At 42.0% G+C, this 25,565-nt stretch overlaps 1 long non-coding RNA gene across 1 annotated transcript in view; it reads left to right on the forward strand.

Moving 5' to 3' along the window:
- Positions 1-25,565, forward strand: part of LOC119843986 — a 146,497-nt gene that overhangs the window by 45,761 nt on the left and 75,171 nt on the right. The window contains exon 2 of the long non-coding RNA XR_005289115.2: positions 7,292-7,426. This is a non-coding gene — a long non-coding RNA (uncharacterized LOC119843986). The remainder of the gene's footprint in view (positions 1-7,291; positions 7,427-25,565) is intronic.

Below are 25,565 nucleotides of genomic sequence, written 5' to 3' on the forward strand. Positions count from 1 at the left end.
ATGGTATCTTACGTCCCAGAGCAGTAGCATGAAGTACCGGAGGTAGGGATCAACATTCAAGAATTTGAGCTCACACCTTGGATATTTCTTAATATTTTCTGCAAAATATAAATTGTGTTGCATTTTTTTGAGGCATGCTTCAAACTAAATCTGACTACACTGATGTTCATTATGTCTACATTGAGAGCTTCAAAATTCAATTCAGGGACCTCTTGTTGTTGCAGACCACTTCAGTGGTACATTTATTCGTGAGTTTATAGACCCATCACAATATCAGAATTGCTAAGAAATCCTGAATGAGTTGATCTGTTCTCTCCAAAATATGTTCTTCAGCTTTTCAAGCAAGAAGCATTTTGCTACCCAGTTGAAAGCTGAAATGTGTTCTCCATAAATCTTAAAATCAAAAGGTTCATATTGATTAGAAAAGGCACTCAGCCATTTGTATCTGTCTCTCCCCATCATAACAGCAGCCTCTCTGCTTTATAAATTAATTTGTTCACTGTCTTCTAATGCTTTCTCATTATGCTCTTGTGTTTAATAGATAATAACTATATTCATCAAATCTCACTTTAATGAATAGGTGTCATCACTTTATTCCAGAGATTGGATCATTCTTTCATTTTTCAGCTCATAGTTTATCAGGTGCATCTGTCAAACGATACTCCTTACACCAAGTAAATATTGTTTTGAGGTCAATACCAAATATGAAAAAGCCAAGCTACTAGTTACCATCTTTGGCTCTTTAGAGGCCTATGGGAAATGAGGTAGCCGTTTTGCAGCAGTTACTAATGTACAGTTATGATTTATGTTACTGATTGGAGCCTGTTTGTCATCTCAGAGGCATCAAGGACTCAATGGACATGAAGGTTGAAGTCACCTCTCAACCTTACAAATGATCCAAACAAGCTGCGCTTGAAGCATATTGCTTATTTCAGTGTGGGGAAGCATGCACTGCTATTTCCTGCGTTTTACCTGTTCTGTTGGTAAATAGAGGTCATCAGTGTCCATGACACTCAGGCTGACACCAGTACTAAATTCATATCAAAATAAGAAAAAGGAAAAGAAAAGACAAAGACTGATTAGTGAACAATGGAAAGGTTTTTTTCAAAATGATCGATCCCATCTGGTAGTGCTCCCTTGAATGAAGACTGTATATCAGAATAAATCTGTTTTTAAGATCAAAAGCCTTCATTTATCTTGTAAATTCCATTTTTGCAGGGGGGGGGGGAGGAAAAACCAAACCAAACACCCGATCCTTGTAATAAAATTCTCATCTGTCTGCTTATCCATCAGAATGCTATTTTCCAACTGCACTGCTGTGGAAATGCCACTCACTCCTCCAAAGCTCATATTCTGCAGGTGTCAGAAGCAACTTTGTTTTTTCACATCATCAACTAGTAAAGGTATATCTTGTTAAATACAGATGTAACACCGAATTAATAGTGTAATAATAGTCTCCCATTTATATTTTATCAGTTTATGGCGTGTTTGATCCTTACAGCCAAAGTATAGCTCTCTGGTTTGCCAGTGCGTGTGTGTACATATATACTCTCTCTCTCTCTCTCTCTCTCTCTCTCTCTCTCTCTCTCTCTCTCTCTCTCTCTGCTGCTGGCCCTTTTTGCTCAGAAATTAGACCATGTCACCCCCTTGTCCACCATCTCAAATCTCTCGTGCAGCTTTGCTTGGCCTTGCAGCCTGGACTACCTCTTGGAGCTCATTAATTATGCTACTTCCCCATCATCTTTCACTTTAGCAACACTGCCAGCCTCACCACCACATGTCTTTTGTTCTCCCACTCCTATCTCTGTATCTTCTTCCATGTTTCCTAAGCATGGAATGACCTCGCAGGCCCATTGCAGGGTGTCTCCTCATTTTGTGAGTGACCAGGGTGGAACGGATGGAAAAAGATGGAACTGGAATTGCTCTGCAGATACTAGTGCAGCCTGAACTTTGCAGTAGCTTGTGTTGTGGTTCTGTACTCTCCCATTTTGGCCAGCAGATCTGCATAATAGCCATCCTCCCAATTCCATTTCAGATGATTTAAGTAACAGGGCTCATTTCTGCAAAAAAGCTTACTCTGAGTTCTATACAGGGAAATCTGTGCGAGCCCCAGAAATTGATTTTCTGAGTCCTATGCAGTTTTATGAAGGTTTTGTTGTATTGTTTTTTCACAGTATGTAAGCAGGACACGGGACTTGTGGAGTCAGGCCCTTAAAAGTATAAGTTCAGTAATATGCTTCAAACCTGACAAGATGCATTAATCATTTTATGCAATGTTCACTGCACAGACATCAATCTAAAAATCAGAGTTGCATCAATCCTGTTTGGAGTTTGACATCAAATGGCTTAGATTTATAGCTCAAAAATACAATGCATAGGGCTTCCAAACACAGTAGGAACTCTAAGCGCCCTATACCTTTTCCCACTCAGCCAGTGCCTCAGCCAGGAATGCAAACTGGGATTTATTTATTTTGGAACTAGATGGCCATGATTGCAGCTGGTTTCCAAATTGCCTTCCTTTCTACATTGTCCACATGTTTCAGTGCAGCCTTTTTGGCAACTCTGAGGTATCCAGGGGCAACACCCATATATTGCAGTGGCCTTTAGTCTTGCTGATACTTTCATAGCTTACATGAGCCTGTAAAGTACAGTTCTCAAGTTTTCACATCCTACAGTAATGTGCCCCCAAAACATGCCTGAGTTTTTATTTGCATGAGCTAAACTGTCCATACAGGCATATGGCTATCTGCCCATGCAAACTTGGTAGTTGTGTTCCTGAACTAACCAATATGTGTTCAGCTGTCCCTTTGAATATGGAAAAACAGATGTACAAAGTAGAAGCTTTAGGCCCTGTGTATCTGTAATGCTCCATGGCCATACACATACAGATACCACATTCATCAGCAGAATCCAGTGACATTCAGTGCCAAAAACACACGGTTACACCATTAGAGATAATGGAGAGCTCCTTTAGTGGGAAAGCTGTTATAGTCGATGCCACCAGACACTAGAGGAAGCCATGATCGCATCTACTGGTCTAGTGTGTTGCGTATCTGACAGGGAACTACCACTTTAGGACAAAACAGTAAAGCACTAGGGCATTTTTACCAAAACTAATTATGCTCATTTGAAACAAAATTAGATGGTTTTTCAGAAGACCTTCATTTTTTATCTTTTTTTTTTTTTCCCCCCCTCACTGTCGGTTTCCTTTTACTCCAGTGAAAAGACCGATTGTGGCTTAATTCCAGATGAAACAAATCAATCCCAAGTGAAATGTAGTCCAGTTCTAATGGCTTCCAACATAGCATGTATTATTTGGATACATTTTTATAATGGCTGCAAATGGCTTGCCGATCTCTTATTTCAAATGACACAGGTATTTAGGTTAAAGATTATAAACCAATTCAGCAATTTCACAGTCTTCAAAAAATATAGCGCGCTCTCTATATTTTGGAAAAAAGACATGAACCTGCTGATACTTGCTGTATATTGGTTTTGAAAGTAACGAAATGCAGATTCTTGTAAAGTTATTTCACTTTAAATCTCTTGGAGAAACCCCACAAATTGCAACACCATTGACATTGTAAGTACATCCAAGAAATGATATTTCATGCAACAGAATCTTCATATGGAAGTTAGAGATGTAAAAGGTGTGGTAGTCAAAACAGTACTGAAAAGAGGCAAATGGACAGATAAGGAGCATTTGGTTTGGAACATTCCAGTATAGCAGAAACTGAGAGAGGTTAAAATAACTACCTCCTCTTTGTCTGGTCACAAAATGACATCAACTTGTCTGTGTTTCAACACCTAATAATATCATTATAAGGTCTGTCTCTTTCTGGCATTATAAAATGCCCTCTCTGGTCATAGCAAGTATAATGAACCACAAGTGAGTGTTCCTTAGTATTGATCAAACAACAAGATATATCATTTTATAATTCCAGACTTAGAGGGGCAGAAGGGACTCGTTATAAATGCACAGAATGATAAGCCTTGGGGAAAATGAAAAACCTAGTAATGTCAGCTAACTGGAAAGAATATAGCAGCTTAGATACTAAGTTGATGGGTTCTATAAAAACCCTAATATGGATAGATAAATCAAACTAGAGCTGGTTGAATAACTTATTGTATGAAGTTAGTGTTTGGTGAATTGTCTGGTAACTTTGGTTTAGATTTGCCATTTTTTATTTATTTTTTTGGGGGGGCTATTCATAATAGTTTTGTGAGCGATTTATGTGAGTGATTTTAAGCAATTTCAGCTTCCGGCTTGTTTTGCTTATGAACTGTTGATTGCAAGTATTCTTTATTGGTTATTGGAGCAGTGTGATTGTTCTGTGGAGTTGCATGTCATGGGAAAACCCATGCCACAAGCTTTATATTTCTTACCTGGATGGTTGTAACTTCTATAGCCTGAATACATATTCTCGGGCACCTATGTTTGTCTCTGGGCATGTATATTCTGACAGGAATAAATGTAGTAGCAGCAAAACCAGATTCCTTCAAGGATTCATCCTGTCTGCATGGCAGAGCTACACCAGAGCCATGGATGCTGAAAGCCTGGGGCCCCAGCTTCAATGCAGTTCTTCAGGCATGCTGCTGAGGTGTCAAGCAAGCAAGCTGGCAGGAAATTAGATAACTTGCTTGGGCTGCGTTGGTTCAGAAGATTAGTCAAAATCTACATATGTCTCTGAAACATTTTGCTTTCAACTAATTGGTATCTTTTCAACGGAAGAATGTTTCATTGGAAGATTTTTGATCAGATCTATAGCTGGCTGACCAACCAAAAGTATTCTGCTTATTCCAAAACTGACTGTTTTTAAGTGTATGATGTGGTAACAAATACCTTGGATATGAAAATTAGTCCATGCTGTGAGACTGTGTCTTTTAGACAATGGCACACAAAATACAAACCCATACAGTGCATCTGGGGTGTAATTCAGCATTCAGCAGATGTCCAGTTGAAGCCCTCACAATAGGACTTAAGTGGTACATAAATAGTGAGAATTTCTACCTGAATGGAGATATATTATGCATGGGTCCCAGCATTATGCTTGTCCCAAGGATCAGATAGAATTGAGACCAGTTCATGTTTCATGCTGGCAATTGACAGGAGAATGAGGAGCTGATGTCATAACTAGGAAATGAAAAGAAAATTTAGGTTAAATCTGTTTACTGCATAGGCTGAGCAAATGACCACTGATGTGAGAAACTTCAGTGCTGCTAAAGATCGTGTGTTTTTAAACCAAAAGTATATGCGGAGATTGTGGCAGTAAAATTGGCTGCAGTCCTTTCTTCTGAGACAAAAATAGGATGAGGCAATTTTCTTCTAGTTAGATCATTCCTCTTTTTACTGTACACGTTCATCACCACTTTAAATTTATTTTTATTTGATCTGCAGACAGAGTCAAGTACATCCACATGGTTTAAATAAAATAAGCTGCTTCCGTTTCATCCTTTTTTCCTGGTTGTAGTAAAACTTTGTGATCACCTTTCCTATTTAGATTTAAAAAAAAAAGGTTAAATGTAAGCTGCAGTTTTGACTTGAGGCATGAATCTCTCTAGTGTACTTTATACTTGCCCAAGTTTAAATCTAGATTGGTCTTCCACTTAAAAAAAACAAAAAAACCAAAAAAAAACCAAGAGCTTAAATGTTAAGACATCATTGTGGATTGTAATGGAGCAATACATGACCATTAAAAAGGCACAAATTTAGTTGGTTGCTAATAAATGCAGGATGATTTCATGTACGTATATTTGTTTGTGTGCAGTGGGCCAAACTGTGCCCTTGGAATTCTACTCTCAGTCACCGAAGTGTAAATCTATAGTGACTCCTCTGAAATCAGTGCAGTTATTTCATAGTTACAAGAGCAAATGGAGGTACCCTAGATTTGCACAGATGTAACTGGGCATAAAGATCGGCCCTGCATCCTTTATTATTAATATGACAAGAAAAAAAGTAAGAGGCTGACAGAAAATCTAACAACCAGCTGATAAAAATGGTATTTTTAGAAGTCCTGTTTGATATGTTTACTTTGGAGAGCTTCTTGTTTCCTCTGTTTTATGAGAGTTCTGCACTAGCACTTTTGTTGGCATAACTTACTGGTACATCGCTCAGAGGTGTGGGGAAAAAAATATTCTCCAGATTCATATACACACTGAAGAGTCACCTGTCCCCATGTCAAAGGGAGGCATACAGAGGTCTACATTTTCAAAAATGTAACTAACTTTGAGCACCTCAAAACTTGAGTGCCCAATTCGTTGTACAGGGATACTGAGCACTCATTCTAATTGAGACGCTAGTCTTCAGTCACTCTGCAAATCAAGCCCTAATTGTTTCTAGTTAAGAGTTCAAAAGTAGTGAATGCTTTATGCCTCTCTGTGCTTCATATTTCCCCTCAGTTCCATGTTATTTTCAATGCACAACCATTCCCCAGCCCAAGTTCACAAGAAATCAGGACCCATTTACTTGAACCTTAGTTTATCCATTTTTCTAAACCTCTTCTGAAATTCAATTTTGTAATGAATCCTAAAACATGAGTGAGTGTTGTGCTGGACATTGTACACAGCTCTACCTAAATATTTTGGTCCCCAGGCTTGTGCTTTGACCAAAAGGCAGCAGTCCCATGTTTCTTATGTTATTTTCTCTTTCACCCTGATCTCAGCTCTCACCTTATCTTTTACTGTGTTGGGGAGTTGGTGCAATCACTTTCCCACGCCTTCGTTTTGACACCTCATTTTCCTGTTCTGAAAATACAACATCTGGTTATGGTCCTGCTGAGCGAAAGTGAAATAGTAAAGGTAATGGCATATCAATTAAAGATCACTAAAGACATCACTGTCAATTGCCACTTTCGGGAACAGAAAGTACTTTTGTAGCATAATATTACTATTACCTTGCATTTGGAAATATTGCAAATGTTTTTAACAGCTTCTGTGGACTCTGTCTCTGAGCTGAATGGCTCCACTTCAATTTAAATGTAAATCAAAATTGCATAATAGTTAAACCTCTAATAGAGAATTCTGCACTTACCAGAATTATTCACTTACTAAATTCTGTAGTAGTTATTCATTTAGTGCCATATCCTAAATTCCTTAATCCTATCCAGAGAAGGCGAGACTGCTGCCTCTGTCCCTCAGGAAGCACTCCCAGGGATCTCTGCAGGTATGGAGAGAGTGGTGGTCTTGTGTGTCTGCCACGTTGTCCCTCCCATAAACCAATGGAGGAAACCAGTTTAAGGGACTATAGATGGAGTCAACAGGGACGTGTGCTGTTTTCTCTTTCACTGTCTAGATCCCATCTCAGGGAGGGAAGTTCTTGCAGTATTTGGCAGAAGGGGGAAGTCCTGGAAGCAAAGTCCTATAGGAGTCGTACGGTGTAGAGGCTGAAGTGAGTTCAGCAAAGGATGGTTTGGGCAGCAGCGTGGAGGTAAGGGACTTCAGTCCAGAATTCCTTGCTTCCAACAGATCCCCCTCAGAAACTCCCCCCCCCCCCCAGCCACTTCTAGAAGGAGTGAGATTACTGGGATGATTTCACCCTCAGAGAGAAGAATGACAAGGAATTTCCCTGAGTTAACCCTTGTGGGGTGCCCATTGCATAGGACTTGTGAAAATCACAGCTACAGCCCTTCTAGAATTAGGGCTGATAATGCTTATACAGCACTCTGAGGCCTCCAGATGATACACTTAGTAAAAGTACTGATTTGTGGGCATTTCTCTGGCACTCATCACTTTAGCATCGGAGCGTCTATCATCATTATTATTCCATGTTATGCTGTTTCTGGTTTTTGCATACCACATGTCTAGGTAGACCATTAGTTATTCTTTTTTTGTGTATGTGCATGGTGGTTTTTATCGGAGTGGGCAGAGGAATCAGGTCAGTGTTTGTATTTCCTCTCTATGGAACAACTCTAAAGCCCTCTCTCAGGTGTGGAGCTGTTTGTCTTAGACCTAAGGAACACAGATGGTTAAGCAGTTTAACAATAGTGCTATTCCCCCCTCCTTCAGACTCTGCAGAAATTAAAGCGTTTTCAGCCTGTGTTCAAGTTTCATGATTTAATGTCTTGATTTTACAAAATAGTGGTCACATTGATTTTGGTTTGTTGCTGTAACTTTCTTTCAAAGGCCTTGCTCAAGTAGCTTCTATTTTAATTTACCGAGCTAAAAACCTCTGTTTTACTCACGGTAAGTCTTTCCCACTATTGATTTTTCCTTGTTTTTTCCCAGAGTAATGGGCATAGAAATCAATTTTAGCTCCCTGAAGCACTTTCTCTCCCCCCTCCCCCCCGCCCATATATTGAATCATACTAAATTTTCTGCTGTTTTGACAGTCTGGTTTGTGCAGATGTTCCTTGTCTAAGTACCTGTAAATAGTGAAGACGAGTCTTCAAACTAATGATTGCTGGAATTCTTACTCTTCATGCAGTGGGCTTGACTTAACAGGTCCCACTGGCTTTTGCTGGCAGAAAACTGGGTGCAGGGTCTTGGGTGGCAGAAAGCCCATCCAGCTGGGAAGAAGTATCAGGACGAGCTAATGGCTGGAGAGTCTGGACAGTGTAATCGTGGGTGGTAGTGACTGCTGCTGAGGTTGCAAACTAGTTTGTATTATAACCACTTTTTTAGGTGTGAAAAATTCCCATGAGGAAGGGGGCTGAAAAGTGCCCAGAGACACAGATCTCAACACTGGCAAGGAATTTTCTCGACCCGCTTCAGTCAGACCTTTCCTCTCAGACTGTGTCCTTGCCACTATGATACATGCCTTCATTGCCTCCAGTTTAGGCCACTGAGCTTCACTCTGTCTGAGATTAAATGTATGTGAAACATGAAAACTACAACAGCACTTAGCTGCCTTTTGCTGTCGAGCAACAAAGGACAATGTGAGCATACTGCAGGAAAATGTGAACTGCACTAGCTACTTACCCATTTCTGGATTCAATTCAAAGTCATTTTCATATTATATAAGGCCCTTAAGGGATTACAGTTACCTCGGAGAAGACCTATCCATCGACGATCCAGAAAGACAGCTTTATTGCACAGGGATGCTGAAACCAGACAAGCCCAGATTCAGGCTCTGGGAAGCAAGAGGAGTGTTTTCAGTAGCAGGCGCCTGACAATGGAATAAGATCAGTCTGAGCCTTGAACACGTTCGTATCTAGAGCTGGGCAAAACTTTCAGACAAATAGTTAATTCATCCAAAAAATGTAGTTTACAGGTCAGCCAAAACTATTTGCAAATTTGGATCAAATTCGGCAAATAGCTCACCAAAAATATGGGGAGAAAAATTCCCAACAAGTAAAAATGTTTAATTTTGGCTTTTGTATGCAATATTTTGACTTTTCATTTCAAAATGATGTTTTGTTGCAAAATGTTGCTAAAAAAATTTTCAGGGTAGGAAAAACACCTGAAAATTTAACAGTTTTTTAGTTTTGGCTCTTTCACAGAGTATGAATATTAAGATCCTAAATTATTATTTGGTCCTGTCTTTAAAATTCACTATTCTATAAAGAATAAAATCCCCATTGGTAATAGCATAAGTGGAGCTGTGTCAAATAGCATGCAGTAGCAGATGCTCCAAAGGAAGATGAAAGTAATCCTACCGTAGTAGTTAATTACGGAATCTGTCCACTGGGAAAGTTTCATTCCAACCCCAACTAGATAGAATATAGTTTATATCCTTTTTTGTTCAAGTGGGAAAGACCTGTGTTTTTGTTCCTGTATGGCCAGGATTGATTCCCTACCAATAACTAAAGTTTGTTTTGACTCTGGTGTTGTAACGCTACATTTTACCAAAAAGTCAAAGTAATTTTTCTGATATGTTACATTACAAGACTAGTATAAAATACATTATCTAGAACTATAAGCTTTCTTTAAAAAAACAAAACAAAAAAACCTGCCTTCAAGTCCCTTCTGTGTATTATTTTCTTTAACTCTGCTTAAGACTCCTGGTCTGAAAGTAGACTTTATTCTACTGAATATGAGCAGGCTAAGAACCCAGATGCTGTTGCTCAACACTATGTATCTCTGTCTGGAGTCTGGTTACTGTAAGGTCATCCTGACCACAGGAGCTGTGAAATGGAATGGAGCTCTCTTTCATCTAAGGGTGGGTGTTCTCTCCCGTCTCCAACACACATTGTTTTGGAACAGTCAGGTTTCCAGTTAAGTGAGTAAGTTAAGTGGCTTTCTGAATCTAAATGATTTTTTTTTTTAAGTCTTTCATACAAATGCACCTTCTTTGCTTTTGACTTCAAAGTACACCACTAAGAATCATGCAGCAACTTGCCCTTTGACTGACTCGCAGCTCTGCCACAGCAAATGGATGGTGCCAACAAACCTGAATCATGCTATTTCTGTTGTCATGGAGGGATTGACAGTTCAGCTCAACAGAGAAAAGGGACTGTTTCTTGCACAAGATAATAGGTAATGGTGGTTATTTTTGGTTACACAGACCAATAGACAATGAAACTATCACAAAACCCTTTTCTCTTTTCCTGGACAAAATTTATTTTCCTTTTTCAAAGGATATACAAGGAGCTCTGGAAATAAATGAACTGCCCTGAATGCAGTGCAGTTCAGTTACCCTTCCTTTAGGGACTTAAATAAAACACAGCTCTAAGAGAATACAAAATAAATTCCCATGCAAAAATCTCTACCAGACTGGAGTTAAATCTGCAGGCACCTATCAGTGGCTTCAGGGCATAATACCTTTCAAGAATGTTATAGCTCAAATAAATACAACCTCAGAAGTGAGAGACAGAGCGAGTATAAAGTAAGTATCATTACAATCCCCATTTTACAGAGTGGGAACAGAGATTAGGAGTAACGCTTTCAAAGGCACTTAAGTCCCTTTTTCAAATGTGATTTAGACCTTGAGCCAGATTTTTAAAGATCTTTAGAAATCTAAAGATTAATATTGACAGTGGGATTTTCAAAAGCACCTACGTAGGTTAGGCACCTAACTCCTATTGATTTCAAGTCTGAGTGTAAACTACTGAACTGATTATAGTATTTATTTAATGGTCTCTAATCCATCACAGGAATCTGAGATGGTTATCAGGTGCTGTATGTGGTCCTGCAAATGGAGAATTTCTCCCTGCTTTGTTTGAGAGCAGTTTGAGATGTAAGTGGAGAGAGGATGGTTTAAGCAAAGAAAGGAATGCCTTGCCTTGTATGCCCCACATCTTCAATGTTCTTGGGACCATTCAATGCCACCACCTGATACCATGGATCACTATGTGTGATGTTTTTCTAAGAGTAGGTCTACACTATAGCTAAAGGTGTAATTTCCATTTCAGGTAGATGTACCCACCCTCATTCTCCTCGAGCTAACCCGCCCAAAATATCAGTGTAACTTCAGAAGAACAAGGGGCGGGAGGGGAAGCCACCCCAAGTCTGATCCTGTCTGAAACCCTATGTATGTACTCAGGTGGCTAGTCCACCCCACTGCTTGTATCATCCTGGTTATGTGTCTGTTTTTAGTGCTCAATCAGAGCTAGCTTGGGTATTTCTACTTGAACTGGAAATTACACCTCTAGTTCCAGAGTAGACATATCCTGAAGTAGACAATCCTTAGCTACCTTTTTAAATTACAACAGAACACAGTGCAATAGATGGGGTGTTATCCACAATAGTCTCGATTACTCATGCTCACCTGGAAGAAGGCTTGTTGCACATACTAACATTTTGGCCTGCAAGTTCTGTCTGCTCTTTCACTTGGATGGTAATAAATCAATTGTTCTATTATGGTTTTGCTGATTGGAGAGTTCTGCATTTGTTCAGGAGCTTTTTAGGGGTAGGAAGAAGCATCAGGGATCGAGAGGAGGGGTTAATATGACTTTTAAGTCCCCTTTGTGCTCCCCCATGTTCTGAAGCTGTGGAGGAGCCTGCAAGGCCCCCACTCTAACTTAGAGAAACCGCAGGGCTACTTTAACTTATACTTTGCATGCTATGGCTCCCTTTGGAGCCTGGAAGAAAATAGCCATATTGGAGTGCATTCCAGCCATGTCTCTGATGCATCCTCTATGGTGGAGGCTGGGAACAGAACCCTCTGACCAGCTGTTCACAAGCTAGGGAGGCCATCTCAATGCATGGTATTCTCTGGGCCATATCTGACCAATTTAAAGCCCCTTTATTTGGACAGAGTGATGTAAAAGGGATTTAATTGTAACTGAGAATTAGGCCTTTTCTGTGAAGTAGGAATTCACACCATTCACATAAACAAACAAAACATTCTCAGGATATTTTACTGGGGATTTTAATTCAGGTTCCCCTGATCAAGCTATATAAATACAATCCTTTTTTTACAGTCTGTCACCTCTCTTGCTTCTTATCTAAGAAAATAATATGAACTGTCAACAATTCTGTTTCCCTTTAATAAAAAAAAGTAAGTATACAAAAATCTGTTCTATATCAGTATAAGAAACTTCACTAAAAGCGACTCTAATTTACTGGACTGTTCTCAGAGTAAAGAACTGCATTAATATAAATTATTAACCCAGCCACATTATCCTTTCTAGGATAACATAACATTCTCTGATATGTTACATGAGTGCCACAGTTTTCCTTCAAAATAGTTCAGTGCTGCCTATGTTTCAAATGAGAGATTTGCAAATGCACCCAGACAAGGAAAGGCAATATATTAGCTGCCATTTCTGACTAAAGAGCAATTTTTGCAAGTATTCGGTGCCTTCATTTATTCATAAAATTTCTTTGTTGCCTACAAGGTTCCCCAAGATTAAAACTGCCTTTGTTTGAATACATTCTTGTCCCTGTTTCTGCTGCTGAGCTCTTTGTGCATGCATGCCTTGGCAATCAGGCATGTGCTGTATTATGTATGTTAGAACTGGACGAGGGTGGAGTGGGAGTATTGTGTTTGGGGTTAAGCTACTGGACGGGGGCTTGGGATACCTGGGTTTAATTCCCAGCTCTGTGACACGCTAAACCTAAGATCTTGGGTAAATTTTTTAATTGATGCCATATCTCCGTTCCCCATCTGTAAAATGGGTGTAGTACTTTCCTGCTTCAGAAGGTTGTTGTGAAGATAAACTCGATTTAATAATTGTGAGGTGCTCAGGTACTATGGTAATGAGAGCCACAAAAGTACCCCATAGGCAGTTTTCCATTCATTCCTGAAGATTTAAGCAATATGTACTGTTACTGCCTAGTAATCTATAGTGCATGGAGATGGTTTGCCACCCTGCCCAATTATTTCACTTTCACTTGCTGCAGAAGTGAATCCAAAACCATTCTCTATCCGTACTGTGACTGACATCTACCCAGGTTCTTTATATTCTGGACCAAGTGAAAGGGTGGTATTTTGTAAGGAAGTTTAAAAGGATCACTGCTAAAGAATGGTGAACTGGTTTGGGAAATGGAAGCACCATATCTAGAAATGAACCCTAACTGCACCTTTGTAATTAGTCAGAAATTATTAGTAGTATTTTAATTCATTTATATTACAATAGCACCTACACTCACTGAATAGGAATCTGGGCCTTTTGGTGCTATTGCTATATCTGGGCCCAATTGTCCACATACAAAATAAAGATCATTGCGTGACTAGACACTAGAGATGGATAAAACAAATGGGGGTGTGTAAGGGGAAGAATCAAACAATAATGATTAGCACAGCTAAATGTGACTGGTTAATTCAATTTCCATCAAAGAAGAAATGTAGCTGGTGGATGAGACTTCCCACTGTGGGAATGGTGGGGGTGGGGAGGAGAGGTTCTAGTATGATGTGCTTTTACAAGACAGGAGCCATTATGAAGATGGAAGAGAGATTTTGTTAAAGCAATTGAGTCCTTCAGGTTTTCACAGATACCAGCCACCCACACTTCTCTCAGGCAGTTAAAGCACTTGGCTTTGTGCCGCATAGTACTCTTGCACCGGGCAGGTATCCAGAATGGCCAATTCATGCGTTTATTACTTGGATAATGTAACCAAGGTCTATTCCTTCCTGTTCATCCTGGAAATAAAATAGACTGACACTGTTTGACGTGATCTGATTAAGGAAACACAAATAGCTGAAAGAGAAGATCTTGTTACTACCATAATATGAGGCAGAGAGGAATAATATCCCTTCATTAGTAACACTTGATACTGAGCCAATAATTTATACTTGTCTGTTCTGCAAGTATGGGGGAGGGGGGAAATCTGCCTCTTATTTATGTGAATTACCTAGTGGATGGATGTCATTGAGGGCCTTATACTGCTTCCGTTGAAGTCAGTGGCAAATTAATAAATTTAAAGTGCTTTGAGATCCTCCTCTGGAAGGAGATCTAGAAGGCTAGAATAGGATTATGTGGTTTCAATGGTCTCTGTGGGAGTGACTATTATTGGTATTATGGTAGTGTCTAGAATCACCAACTAAAATTAAAGTCCTATTGTGTTGTGCTGTAAAAGAAAATGCATAGGGAACACTGGTTCAAAGTGCTTACAAATTCAATATAGACAATCCAGACAAATAAGGTGGTAGGAGAAACAGAGGCAGAATGAGGTGAAGTGACTTGCCCCAGATCACACAGCAGTTCAGTGGCAGAGCTGACCTAGAAGTCAGATGTCCTGATTCCCAGTCCAGTGCCCTATACCTCAGTAAATATTCTGCTGTGTCTGCATGATTGCACAGACTCCGTTTTCTCTGAATTGTTTTGGCCTAGTAGGAGTCTGAGGAGAATACGGAGCCAGTATTGACCTCCTTAATGCTGACTTTAATGCTGCCTTTTACCCAAATCATTCAGGCCCCCAAATGGAAGCATTTCATTTTGAATGGTTCCCAGGACAGACCTATCTGTGTAAAGTAAATGATTTAAGGCTGATGGGCTGCTGTGTAATTCCCTTTTGAGATGAGAAGACCTTGTCCTGAAGGAGAATTCTTCATGATAAAATGTGGTCTGAAAAGAAGTGGCACTATGGAGAATAAATACCTGAGCACAACAGAAGATTTTCTTTCACCTCCGAACTTCCAGATTGCTCAGCAATGTCCCTAATGCGTTCATTAGAGAGTGGAAAGGAACAGCATGGCACAGTGCTAGAATAGGATATGCATCAAGAGAGGTGATTTGTTTTTAAAGCACAATATTGAGCTAGAAAGAGAGATTCTTTCATATCCTGTATAGCAATATTCTAAAGACTTAACGTCCCGTGCTTGCTTTCTATTGATGCTTTCCCTCCTCCCCCTAACATTTCCATTTAGAAACTGCTTCTCTCTGTAAGGGTTCTTGCATGTGTGTGTGTGTGTTGCTTTTTTTTAAGTAAAAAGCAACAGACTTTTAATGGATGTCTTACGTAAGCCCAAATGGCTCGTTCTGCAGTCCATAATAGCAATGAGTGAAATATAAGCGTAGCGCTAAGGTGAATGATGCAAGAAAATTGACTGAGTTTGTTTATTTGAATTTAGCAGTAAATTTTGGTTCAACAGGATCCTTGACCCTTTTGTGTTTGCTTTGTATGAGCACTCAAGTATTTGACCTAAATAGCACAAATGCTTAAGAAAAGTGAATATTTAGCTCTAAGAGCAAATTTTGAAATAGGTTTTGCTATTTAGTCATATATAAATCATCCAGTCAGGGAATAGAAGCAATATCACGTGAGTTATGTACCATCAGAAACTGACACTGCTTGTATTAATTTGTAGTATTCACTGTGTGTGCTGTTAGTTATATATGTCATCCAGATCAAGGAATAGAAAATACCCCATGACTTGCATAACTCATAAACTGCAAATTGTGAATATTTGCAACAATCTGCAGAACAAGAATTATTAATGAAAGTCATTAGTGAAAATTTCAGTCTGTTTTTAGGTGCTTATATGACATCATCCTAGAAATAGAATGCCATGCTCTGTCAACAATTATGGCATGATCCAAAGCCTATTGAAAGTCAATGGGAGTCTTTCCATTTACTTCAGTAGGCTTTGGATCGGGGTATTAATGGAACAGAAGGAGAGGGGAGTCCATATTCATTGAATATGTTTGTAACAAATTATTATTAAACAATTCAGGGTTCAGGAACCCAAGCCTGCACAATGGGTGTTTGGGAAAAGCAAGGAACACAGGAAATGGCCCCAGGTTTGGTTAAGCACCCAAAGATGAGATATGCATCCAAAGAGTCTGGACCTCTAGAATGTGCAAAACTGGACCACAAATGCTGTCAAGGTTCCTTCCCCACTCTGAACTCTAGGGTACAAATGTGGGGACCTGCATGAAAGACCCCCTAAGCTTATTCTTACCAGCTTAGGTTAAAAACTTCCCCAAGGTACAAACTTTGCCTTGTCCTTGAACAGTATGCTGGCACCACCAAGGGTTTTAAAAAAAGAACAGGGAAAGAGACCACTTGGAGACACCTTCCCCCAAAATATCCCCCCAAGCCCTACATCCCCTTTCCTGGGGAAGGCTTGATAATAATCCTCACCAATTGGTACAGGTGAACACAGACCCCAACCCTTGGATCTTAAGAACAATGAAAAATCAATCAAGTTCTTAAAAGAAGAATTTAAATTAAAGAAAAGGTGAAAGACTCACCTCTGTAAAATCAGGATGGTAAATATCTTACAGGGTAATCAGATTCAAAACATAGAGAATCCCTCTAGGCAAAACCTTAAGTTACAAAAAGACACAAAAACAGGAATATACATTGCCTCCAGCACAGCTTATTTTACCAGCCATTAAACAAAAGAAAATCTAATGCATTTTCTAGCTAGATTACTTACTTACTAACTTAACAGGAATTGGAAGGCTTGCATTTCTGATCTGTTCCCAGGAAAAGCATCGCACACACAGACAGAACTCTCTGTTCCACCCCACCCTCCAGATTTGAAAGTATCTTGTCCCCTCATTGGTCATTTTGGGTCAGGTGCCAGTGAGGTTACCTTAGCTTCTAAACCCTTTACAGATGAAAGGGTTTTGCCTCTGGCCAGGAGGGATTTTATAGCACTGTATACAGAAAGGTGGTTACCCTTCCCTTTATATTTATGACAGATGCCATGAGATTTCAAGTGCTTCATGCTGCCAGTCAGGCTATGAGAATTGTCTTTCTCATTGCATTTTCACTGTGGCTGCTCAGAAATTCTCTGGTGGAATGTTGTTCAGTCATAATTGAAACATTTTATGGAGATGGCTCAATTTGCAGGAAGTTCTGAGAGAACACAGGCAGGTTTCAAAACTTGCCTGGTTTCCTGCCAGGCAACCTGTCCAGTTCTTCAACTACCTGCCTGACAGGCTGATGGGGAGTGAGAGTTCCAGGTTTCCAGCTCCCTGTCAACCCACTAGTTGGAAGGCCCTACAAGCCACAGCTGCCAAAGGTCTGAAAATCCCAGCTCAGCCAGTACTCCCAGGGCTTCCAAGTTTCCAGTTCATTAGGCAGGAGGACAAGGAGCCCAAAAGCCCTGGGAGCTCCAGCTCCCAGGCTTGTAGCTGCTTAGCAGTTTCCAGGGTCTGCGGGTCTGGGGAAGCCCTCGTTGCGGTTGGATGAACCCCCCAGAGACAGGGCTCTATTTGCTTCCATGAAGAATTTCACAGATTTTGGTTTTGGTTCCAAATCTTAATGAAGCCATATTTCAAAACCAGTGAAATCCTCCATGAAACAGAATTACCTTTCTCCACACAGCTCCAATCTTGTGTCTTCTCCTATTTTCTCCAGCAACCTGGAAGTGCATTATTCTGAATTTTCACAATTCCCTTCAAATACATTAACATCAGTAAAATTTTGGATCAGAGTCTCTTCAAGTTTGGGCTGTTCTTATTTAATCTGTCCCTGTTTCTATCTTTAAGTCCTCGGACACTCTTCAAGGGATCCCTGGACCTCACTATGGGAGTCATGCTGCCTGGAGCGGTTCATGACCGTAAGTGCCAACCTCAGGACCGACTGTCAAGAAGTAGGGCACAGATCCCAAGCTGGTTGTGTGTTGTTCATTAGATTTCACCACCCCAGGAACAAGTGTGAACTTGGAAAGCACTATAATGTCTTACCATGTAACTGCATGCAACTGCATTGGTAGAGCTGTGTCACTGTAAGTTTGCTAGTCTAGGCATGGCCTAAGATTTTGAGTTCCCTGGATCTGGGCTGACCTTGCCACTCTTATAGACCTTTAGTACCCGATTTGTGCTCACAAACTGGAACGTCCAAGGCTACTGTCGATCTTGCCCCCCAGGCAAACTGGACTTCGAGATAGTTGGTTGCTATACACCAGTGGTTCTCAACCTATTTATCATTGTGGGCTGTAGGTTGAGAATCCCAGCGCCCCCCACCCAGAGACCCCTCCATAGAGCAGGGCCAGGCAGCTGGGACCTGGAACACACCATGCATAGGGCCAGGCAGCGGGGACCCAGATTTTTTTTTTTTTTTTTTTAAAGCACACACTTGGGCCGCAAGTTGAGAACCATTGCGCTACACCAAAGATCACAAAATATTCAGGTTGCTTCCAGACCCAAGAGACCAGTCACTTACCCCAGGCCAATTTATACCTTATATCTCACACCAAAGACCATGCCTATATCCAATCCTATTGTAAACTACCCAAGGATTTATTAATGAAGAAAAGAAATGAATTATTATTATTAGGTTAAAGCAAGCAAACACATATACACAGATGAGTTGCAGTTGATGGTTTTAAAAGGTGACAGTTATCTGTCAGCTCTGAATGTCTTTTAGGGTTAAGCCAGGTTGACCCTGGGGAATCTCTGCTTCTGTTTCATAGCTCCAGCCCTGTGAGCGTCCAAACAGAAAAAGTGATTAAACATTTTCTTGTCAGCTATTTTTATTTCCATCTTTCAGAATTCAAGCTGATAGGATGAGCCCTTTTGCATGTAGCCTCCTCATGGTATGAGGGAGCAATTTTCAAAGTTTTTGTATTATGATGTTCCACAATGGCCCATTTAGTCTTGATAGTGCTTCTTGATGGACCGGAGAGGATCCATCCTGACGGGGTTTACAGTTTCAGAGTAAACTTATTTTTTACAGTTATAAAGCAAAAACCTAAATACTACCTTATAATATGGAGGTGGGCAAACTATGGCCCGCGGACCACATCTGGCCTACGGGACCGTCGTGCCCGTCCCTTGAGCTCCCGGCTGGAGAGTCCCTTCCCTGCTGTCCCCCCTGCCACGCCACCATGCAGGCAGCTCTCTGGTCTGCCGCTCCTGTCGGGCAGCGCGGTGGAGTGGCTGGCTCCGGCATGGTAAGGGAGCGGGAGGGTTGAATAAGGGGTAGGGGCAGTCAGGGAACGGGGGCGGTTGGATGGGGCAGGGGGTGGTCAGGGAACAGGGGGAATTGGATAGGGGGCAGGGTCCCAGGGTGTGGATAGGGGTTGTGGCAGTCAGGGGACAGGGAGCGGGGCGGGGGGTTGGATAGGAGGTGGGGGGTCCTGGGAGGGGGCAGTCAGAGGTCAAGGAGCAGGGGGGTTGGATGGGTCGGGGGTTCTGTGAGGGGGTGGGAAGTGGGAGGGGTGGATAGGGGACTGGGTGCAAGGCTGTTTGGGGAGGCACAGCCTTCCTGACCCGGCCTTCCATACAGGTGCGCAACCCCGATGTGGCCCTCAGGCCAAAAAGTTTGCCTACGCATGTTATAATATCTTTATCACATGCTATAAGTGAAATTAATGCATGCAGCAACTTACAATCTTTTCATAATGTCTAAACACTAAATAACTAAACAGATGGGTATAGAAGTTATAACAATCTTAACAATACAAACACACAGGTGAAACTGACTGATTTCCAACAATGAATTTGTGAGTGCTCAGCTGAGGCTTAAAGAGAACGTATTAGGCCATGTCTACACTACCACTTACATTGGCAAAACTTGTCATTCAGGGGTGTGAAAATAACACTCCCGAAGTGGCATCAATTTCTCCGACATAATTGGTATTGTGCGTAGCGCTATGGCTGTGGGAGAGCTTCTCCCGCCGACATAGCCACTCGTGGAGGTGGTTTTATTATGTTGACTGGAAAGCTCTTTCCCATCGGCATAGAGTGGTAACAGGAGTGATCTTACAGCGGCGCAGCTGCATTGGTACAGCTGTGCCATTGTAAACTTGCTAGTGTAGACATGGCCTAAGATTTTGAGTTCCCTGGATCTGGGCCGAGCTTGCCCCTGGATCTGAGCTTCCCCCTCTTTTATAGATCTTTAATACCCGATTGTGCTCTTAAATCGGTATAAACCAAGGATGACCCCTTTGAAATCAGAAGAGTTACACTGGGCTAAGTGAGAACAGAATCAAGGCTTTACCTTTTTAAAAGGAGATTAACAATGTGATAACTTCTACTACTCTACGCTAGCATTTTGATTGCTCAAAAATGTTGTTGGTTCAACATTATTCACTTTCAATAATGATGTTCACTGATTACACCAGGCATATGTTACTACTGCAGTTATGAGCAGAAAAAAAACAAGGCTCCATCTTTTAAAGTTCTTTTGTTCTGGAAACAAATAGAGCAAGAGGGAACTTGTATTAACTGGCATTTGACAACAGCCCAATTATTCTTTGCCCACATACTGAATATTCCTTTCTGAATGGTTAACTGACCAGTACAGCAAATCCTATGCTTTCTATTTAGACCACAAATATTCGATTTGAGGTTTTGGGCTAGACAGCAAGTTTGGGTGGTACCCGAAAATATCCAGGTTTTTCAGCTTGCATAAGCAGTGAGATATTTTAATACTGGTATCATTTGCATGTCTGTTTTTATGATGTGCAACAAGATGGATTTTCAGATAAACCACCAGCTTTTCACCTCTAGGATCATGGCCTGTTTCCATCCAGCCTGTGTACCCACTAGATGTGAAATTAGCTTTATAACCTCTCTGCCAGACTCTTGTGAATAACAGTTGGCATTTCAAAAGCATTGCTGTCATTCAGCACAATTTGGTCCAGCTGGCACTTTTGCTGAAGCATTGAGCTAGTACAAAAATGGTTATCCTAGTGCCCAGGAAGGGAGGATTGTTACTAAGACAGCACTGGCATAATTAGCAAGTGAAGTGTGGGTCTAACTGATGGTAGAGCTGCCTGCTCTCCCTGAAGCATGGACACATTAAGTGTGCTAGGTCCTCTGCTCCATTTCTGGCAACAGCTAAACCAGCCATGAATGGGCAGCCTCAGTGCCCCACATTGCACCAAACCACAGGCACAGGGAGAAAAACACCACTAGATTCTCAGCCGGGGTATGAAAAGGGATCAGTTACCTCTGAAGGATGTTAACCTGCTGTGTCTGGACCATGCCAATAGCGCTTCTCTGTAGGGTCAGGAAGGATTGAGAAGGATGGAGCTGAGGCAGAGGTGACGTGTGGCAGGGGTCATGCAGGGTCTAGGGTGACTGCCTTTCCAAAAGGCAAAAATGGGACACATGCAGGAGACCCTCTCCCATTTCTCCTCTTCCCCTGATGCTCCACCTCCTCGTCCTCTGAGGCCCTGCCCCATGGCCAGGCCGGAAGCCAGAGCAGGGCCAGGGTAAGAGCTGCCCAGGGCCCCCAGGTATCTGTGGGGAGACCCGGACCCTCCACCTGCCTTGGGCAGAAGGCATGGGGGGCCAAGAGCAGCCCGCAGCCCATGTTCTCACCCCCTAGCGAACACCACTCTGATCAGGGGGTAGGGTCTTGTGGAAAAGAGGAGGAGCCAGGGGACGGGGCCTCATGGCAAGGGGGTGAAGGCCCACCTCAGCCTTCTGTCATCCCCTCCCCACCATTGGGAAGAGGCTGGTGCCACCCCTGAGCCTGGGGCAGGCCTGAAGCAACACTGCAGGAAATCTGGGACAAATGCTCTCCCGGAGTCATTCAGCACGGGACTGGTACTTGATCTCTGCATTTCGGGACTGTCCCACCCAATCCGGGACAGGTGGTCACCCTAGCAGGGGTCACATGCCCCCCCAGATTTCTCAGGCCACCTCTAGCCGGGATGCCCAGCAGCGAGGAGGCAGAGGCTCCCCCTGGCGGTGCTGGTACTTACTGTGCAGCGTGGGGAGGGAGGATTCAGAGGACGCAGCAGGGAGGCTGGCTGTGGGCTGAGTTCCCCTCCCCTGCTACTTCCCTGCTGCTGGAGTCCAAGCGCTTCCCACTGCCTGCTTTGTAGACCGCCCACTGAGGGGAGTCAGGGGGGCATCTTTGATATTGGGAAAAGGTCAGGAACTGCAATGTGGTGCTCAGCGCCCTGCAGCTCAGGTGGAGTCCCATCCAGCACAAAAGCCCCGGGGTAAGTGAGGGGAGCAGGCCTGGGGACAGAGAGGGAAGGGGGGGGACAGATCCTGATGCTGGGTGCTTCAGTGCTTGCTGCCACTGCTGAGGTTGCATTGAAACAGCAGCAGCCTCCAATGTGTCTATCAAGGAGAAGGCGATTTGGGGTTGTCGTATTCACCCCTCCAAAAAAAAGTGACTGATAATTCTCCAACTTCTTGTTAACGGAGATGATCCAGCCCCAAGCACCATCCCACCCTGATAGTCCATGGAGGACTGTGCATCCCAACTGTGTTGCCCCTTTTGTTAGTCTTGTTTTGAACACTTGCTAAATTGACTGAGGATAGTTCAGGCAGGGAGGATGCCTGCAAGGGGCAGGGCAGCCACAGGACAGAGAGCAGGAGGAGAAGGTAGTTGCTAATGTATGTTGTCTACATACATATTGAGTTTCAGGGCATGGAGGTAGAGACAATGCATGGGGCGGTCATGCACCCCCAAAATCTTTCAATTGTTACTCTCCCATCCACAGTTACATGTTGTCTCTGAGCTGAAGGACTTTTGAAGGGTGGGATTGGTACACTGCATACATTGTCCCTCTGGAAATCGGCAGGGAATCCTTGGTAAACTTAATACTAGCTGAGTCTGTATCCGCTTTGATGCTGACCTGCCCTCTGCATCTTCCCATTTAGTGAGGGTACCGGGGTAAGCTACTAGCAAGATAGACCCAGTCAGACTGGCTCCAATTGAGCAGTGCTGGTAGGGATGGGGACAGCTTCAGGGAGCTGGGAGGCAGTGTGGAGACATAGGGCTTCTGCAGGATCACCTTAGAGCCAGGGGATCTGGGGGCTGACCCCTCATAGGCAGAACAAACCTTGCCCACCTCCAATAAAACAATTGGGAAGGAAAGCTCTTAGAAGCTCTCATCCCCATGCACTTGTTATGTGTAGTGGACCCTTCCATACAGATTATGGAAGTGGGGAATACGTCCCCAATCTCTAAGCATCAGGTATTGGCTGTAGCAAGAGGCAGGACTCTAGCCTGAATGGATCAAGGTCAGATTCAGTTAATCAAATCCTACAGTTCTTATTTAGCAACCAAACACCGGATCCAAGTTTTTGCCAAGTAAGATTGGCTGGTATGAAAAAACTGCACATTCTAAATCCTGGCAGCTTACATAAGCATCCTGTGCTGGCATCACTGCACTTCTGGATTTGTGATTTGCATCAGGGTGGATTTTCAGATAAGACACTCTGATCTTTCAGGACCTAATATAGCTCAGGTTTTAAAGCTACAAGCTTAAATGTAATTGAAAAGATATATATGTATATTTTGTGTGTGTGTGTATGTATGTATGTATGTATATATAAATCTAAAGAGTAACAGAGCAGACTTATGGATGGATTGGAATCAAGAGTTCATATCAAACTGACAATGGAAGCTGTATTAACTTAATATAAAAAGTAGACATTAATTAAAAATATACAGGCTCTTTTAACAGAGAGCATAACAGGCAGGAGTCAAATGATTATCTTGTCTATTTGGTTAGTTTCTATCAAATTTATTACTCTTTCTTGATTAAATCTTCCCTAACAATTTCTGGCTGGATGGGAGGCCAAGAGAGGGCGATCACAAATCACTCATTTGAACAGAATCTGAGAGCAATATTATATGATTCAGTTATGTCCAACAGGACATAAGCCCTTAATTCCTCCTCCTAACTATAAAGTAGAGGGACATGATAACCAGCCACAGATATCTGAAAGGTGTAGACGCCAGGAAGGGAAAAGTCTGTGGTGTTATAGCCAGGAGTAATAGAATAAGATTAGGAAAATGTTAGGATATATATCAGAGAAGGCTACTTAAAAGTCAGACTGAGTATCCCAGGGAATAGGGAATTGGTGAAAGCTACATTAAACATTTAGGCTTAATTATAACCACTCTAGTGGAATTTCACTAATTGGAGGAGAAGGAATAGGAAATCTTTGTGTTCCTCTGATGTACATGTGCAGGAGGCAGCTATAATTGGCTGGATGCACTGAAGGCCTAACTGACCCAGCGAAGGCAATGAGTCTTTCCATTCACTTCAGTGGGGGTTGGTTCCAGCCCTAGCATGTCATAAAAATCAAACGTTACACTAGCTTTTTCAATGTAATCAAAGCTCCAAGTGTGAGTTTGAGGTGGAGGTTCAGGTCAATTTTGATTATCCAAAGCAGCTCACCTTAACCTTATTATGGTCCCAATTAGACAAATACCTAACTGTAAGCATCTCCATGGGACTACTCATGTGCTTGAAATCAGGCACATGTTTAAGTGCCTTGCTGAATTTGGGCCTCAGTGTCATATATTTGGAGAAGAAGGTCCTGATCTTGCATCACTAAAGTTCATTGACTTCAATGGGACTTAACCATATGCTTAAAATTAAGCATATGCTGAAAGTGCTCTATTGATGCTTTCCTGAATTGGTGTCTTACTCAGGGAAGGAACAACCCATCTCTTTTTTTCAGCCATTTTTCATCCCTTATTTTTCTCTCATTTTCCTTACGATTATAAACGCCCCCTTTTCTGACAGAGGACTGGGCTGCTTTGAGCAAGATGACTGACAATGTTCCCCCCCACACTTTTATAAGAGAGAACATTTTTTATTCTCCTTGCTTTGTTGCCAGCTCCTATCTGTAATTTGGATCATAAATCCAAACAGTGTCCCATTTCCCCCCCCCCCCCGAACACTGGATAATATAATGGCTGGTAGGGTTTTCCTGTTTGGATGCATAGTGGCTCTTTTTCCACAAAGTGTTTAGGCATTGAGTGGGGTATTGGAAATAAATTCATACTGCAATAGAAGAAGCAGGAATGAAAAATATTTTATACTCCTTTGCCTTTCAGAGTGATATTTTGGGTCCTTTAACATGGGGGCCCTCTAGTCAGTGTTATGTCCCACTGTATTAGTGATGCAAGTTATTCCAGTGAAGGGAATGTGAGGTATGGCTTGATCCAAAGCTCACTGAAGTCAATGCAAAAAATTTCCATCGACTTCAATGGCCTTTGGATCAGGCTCAAAATCTTGTTATGGAACAGGACCATGAGGCCCCTGGGTCTGATTCCTGGGTCCATTGTTTCACTCCAAAAGTGCCCTCAAAACCAAGAGATGGTAGTGTCATTCTGCAGAAGGAGTAACACTAAGGGGTTCTGAAAAGGCCTTCGTCTAAGTGTTCTTCACCAGGAAGATCATTGCAGCGTGTGGCACAGAGGATGGGGCATCCAAAAGACACCCAGAGGGAAAAATGGATGGGAAAAGAACAGGTTCTGAAGATCTTTTCCCACACCACTGTGATGCTCTCTCTCTCTCTCACTCACTGCACATATGTTAACATAAACCTACAGTGAAACTGAACTCTGGATTTCAACTAACC

Source organism: Dermochelys coriacea, chromosome 15 (assembly GCF_009764565.3).
Source record: "Dermochelys coriacea isolate rDerCor1 chromosome 15, rDerCor1.pri.v4, whole genome shotgun sequence".
NCBI lineage: Eukaryota > Metazoa > Chordata > Testudines > Dermochelyidae > Dermochelys > Dermochelys coriacea.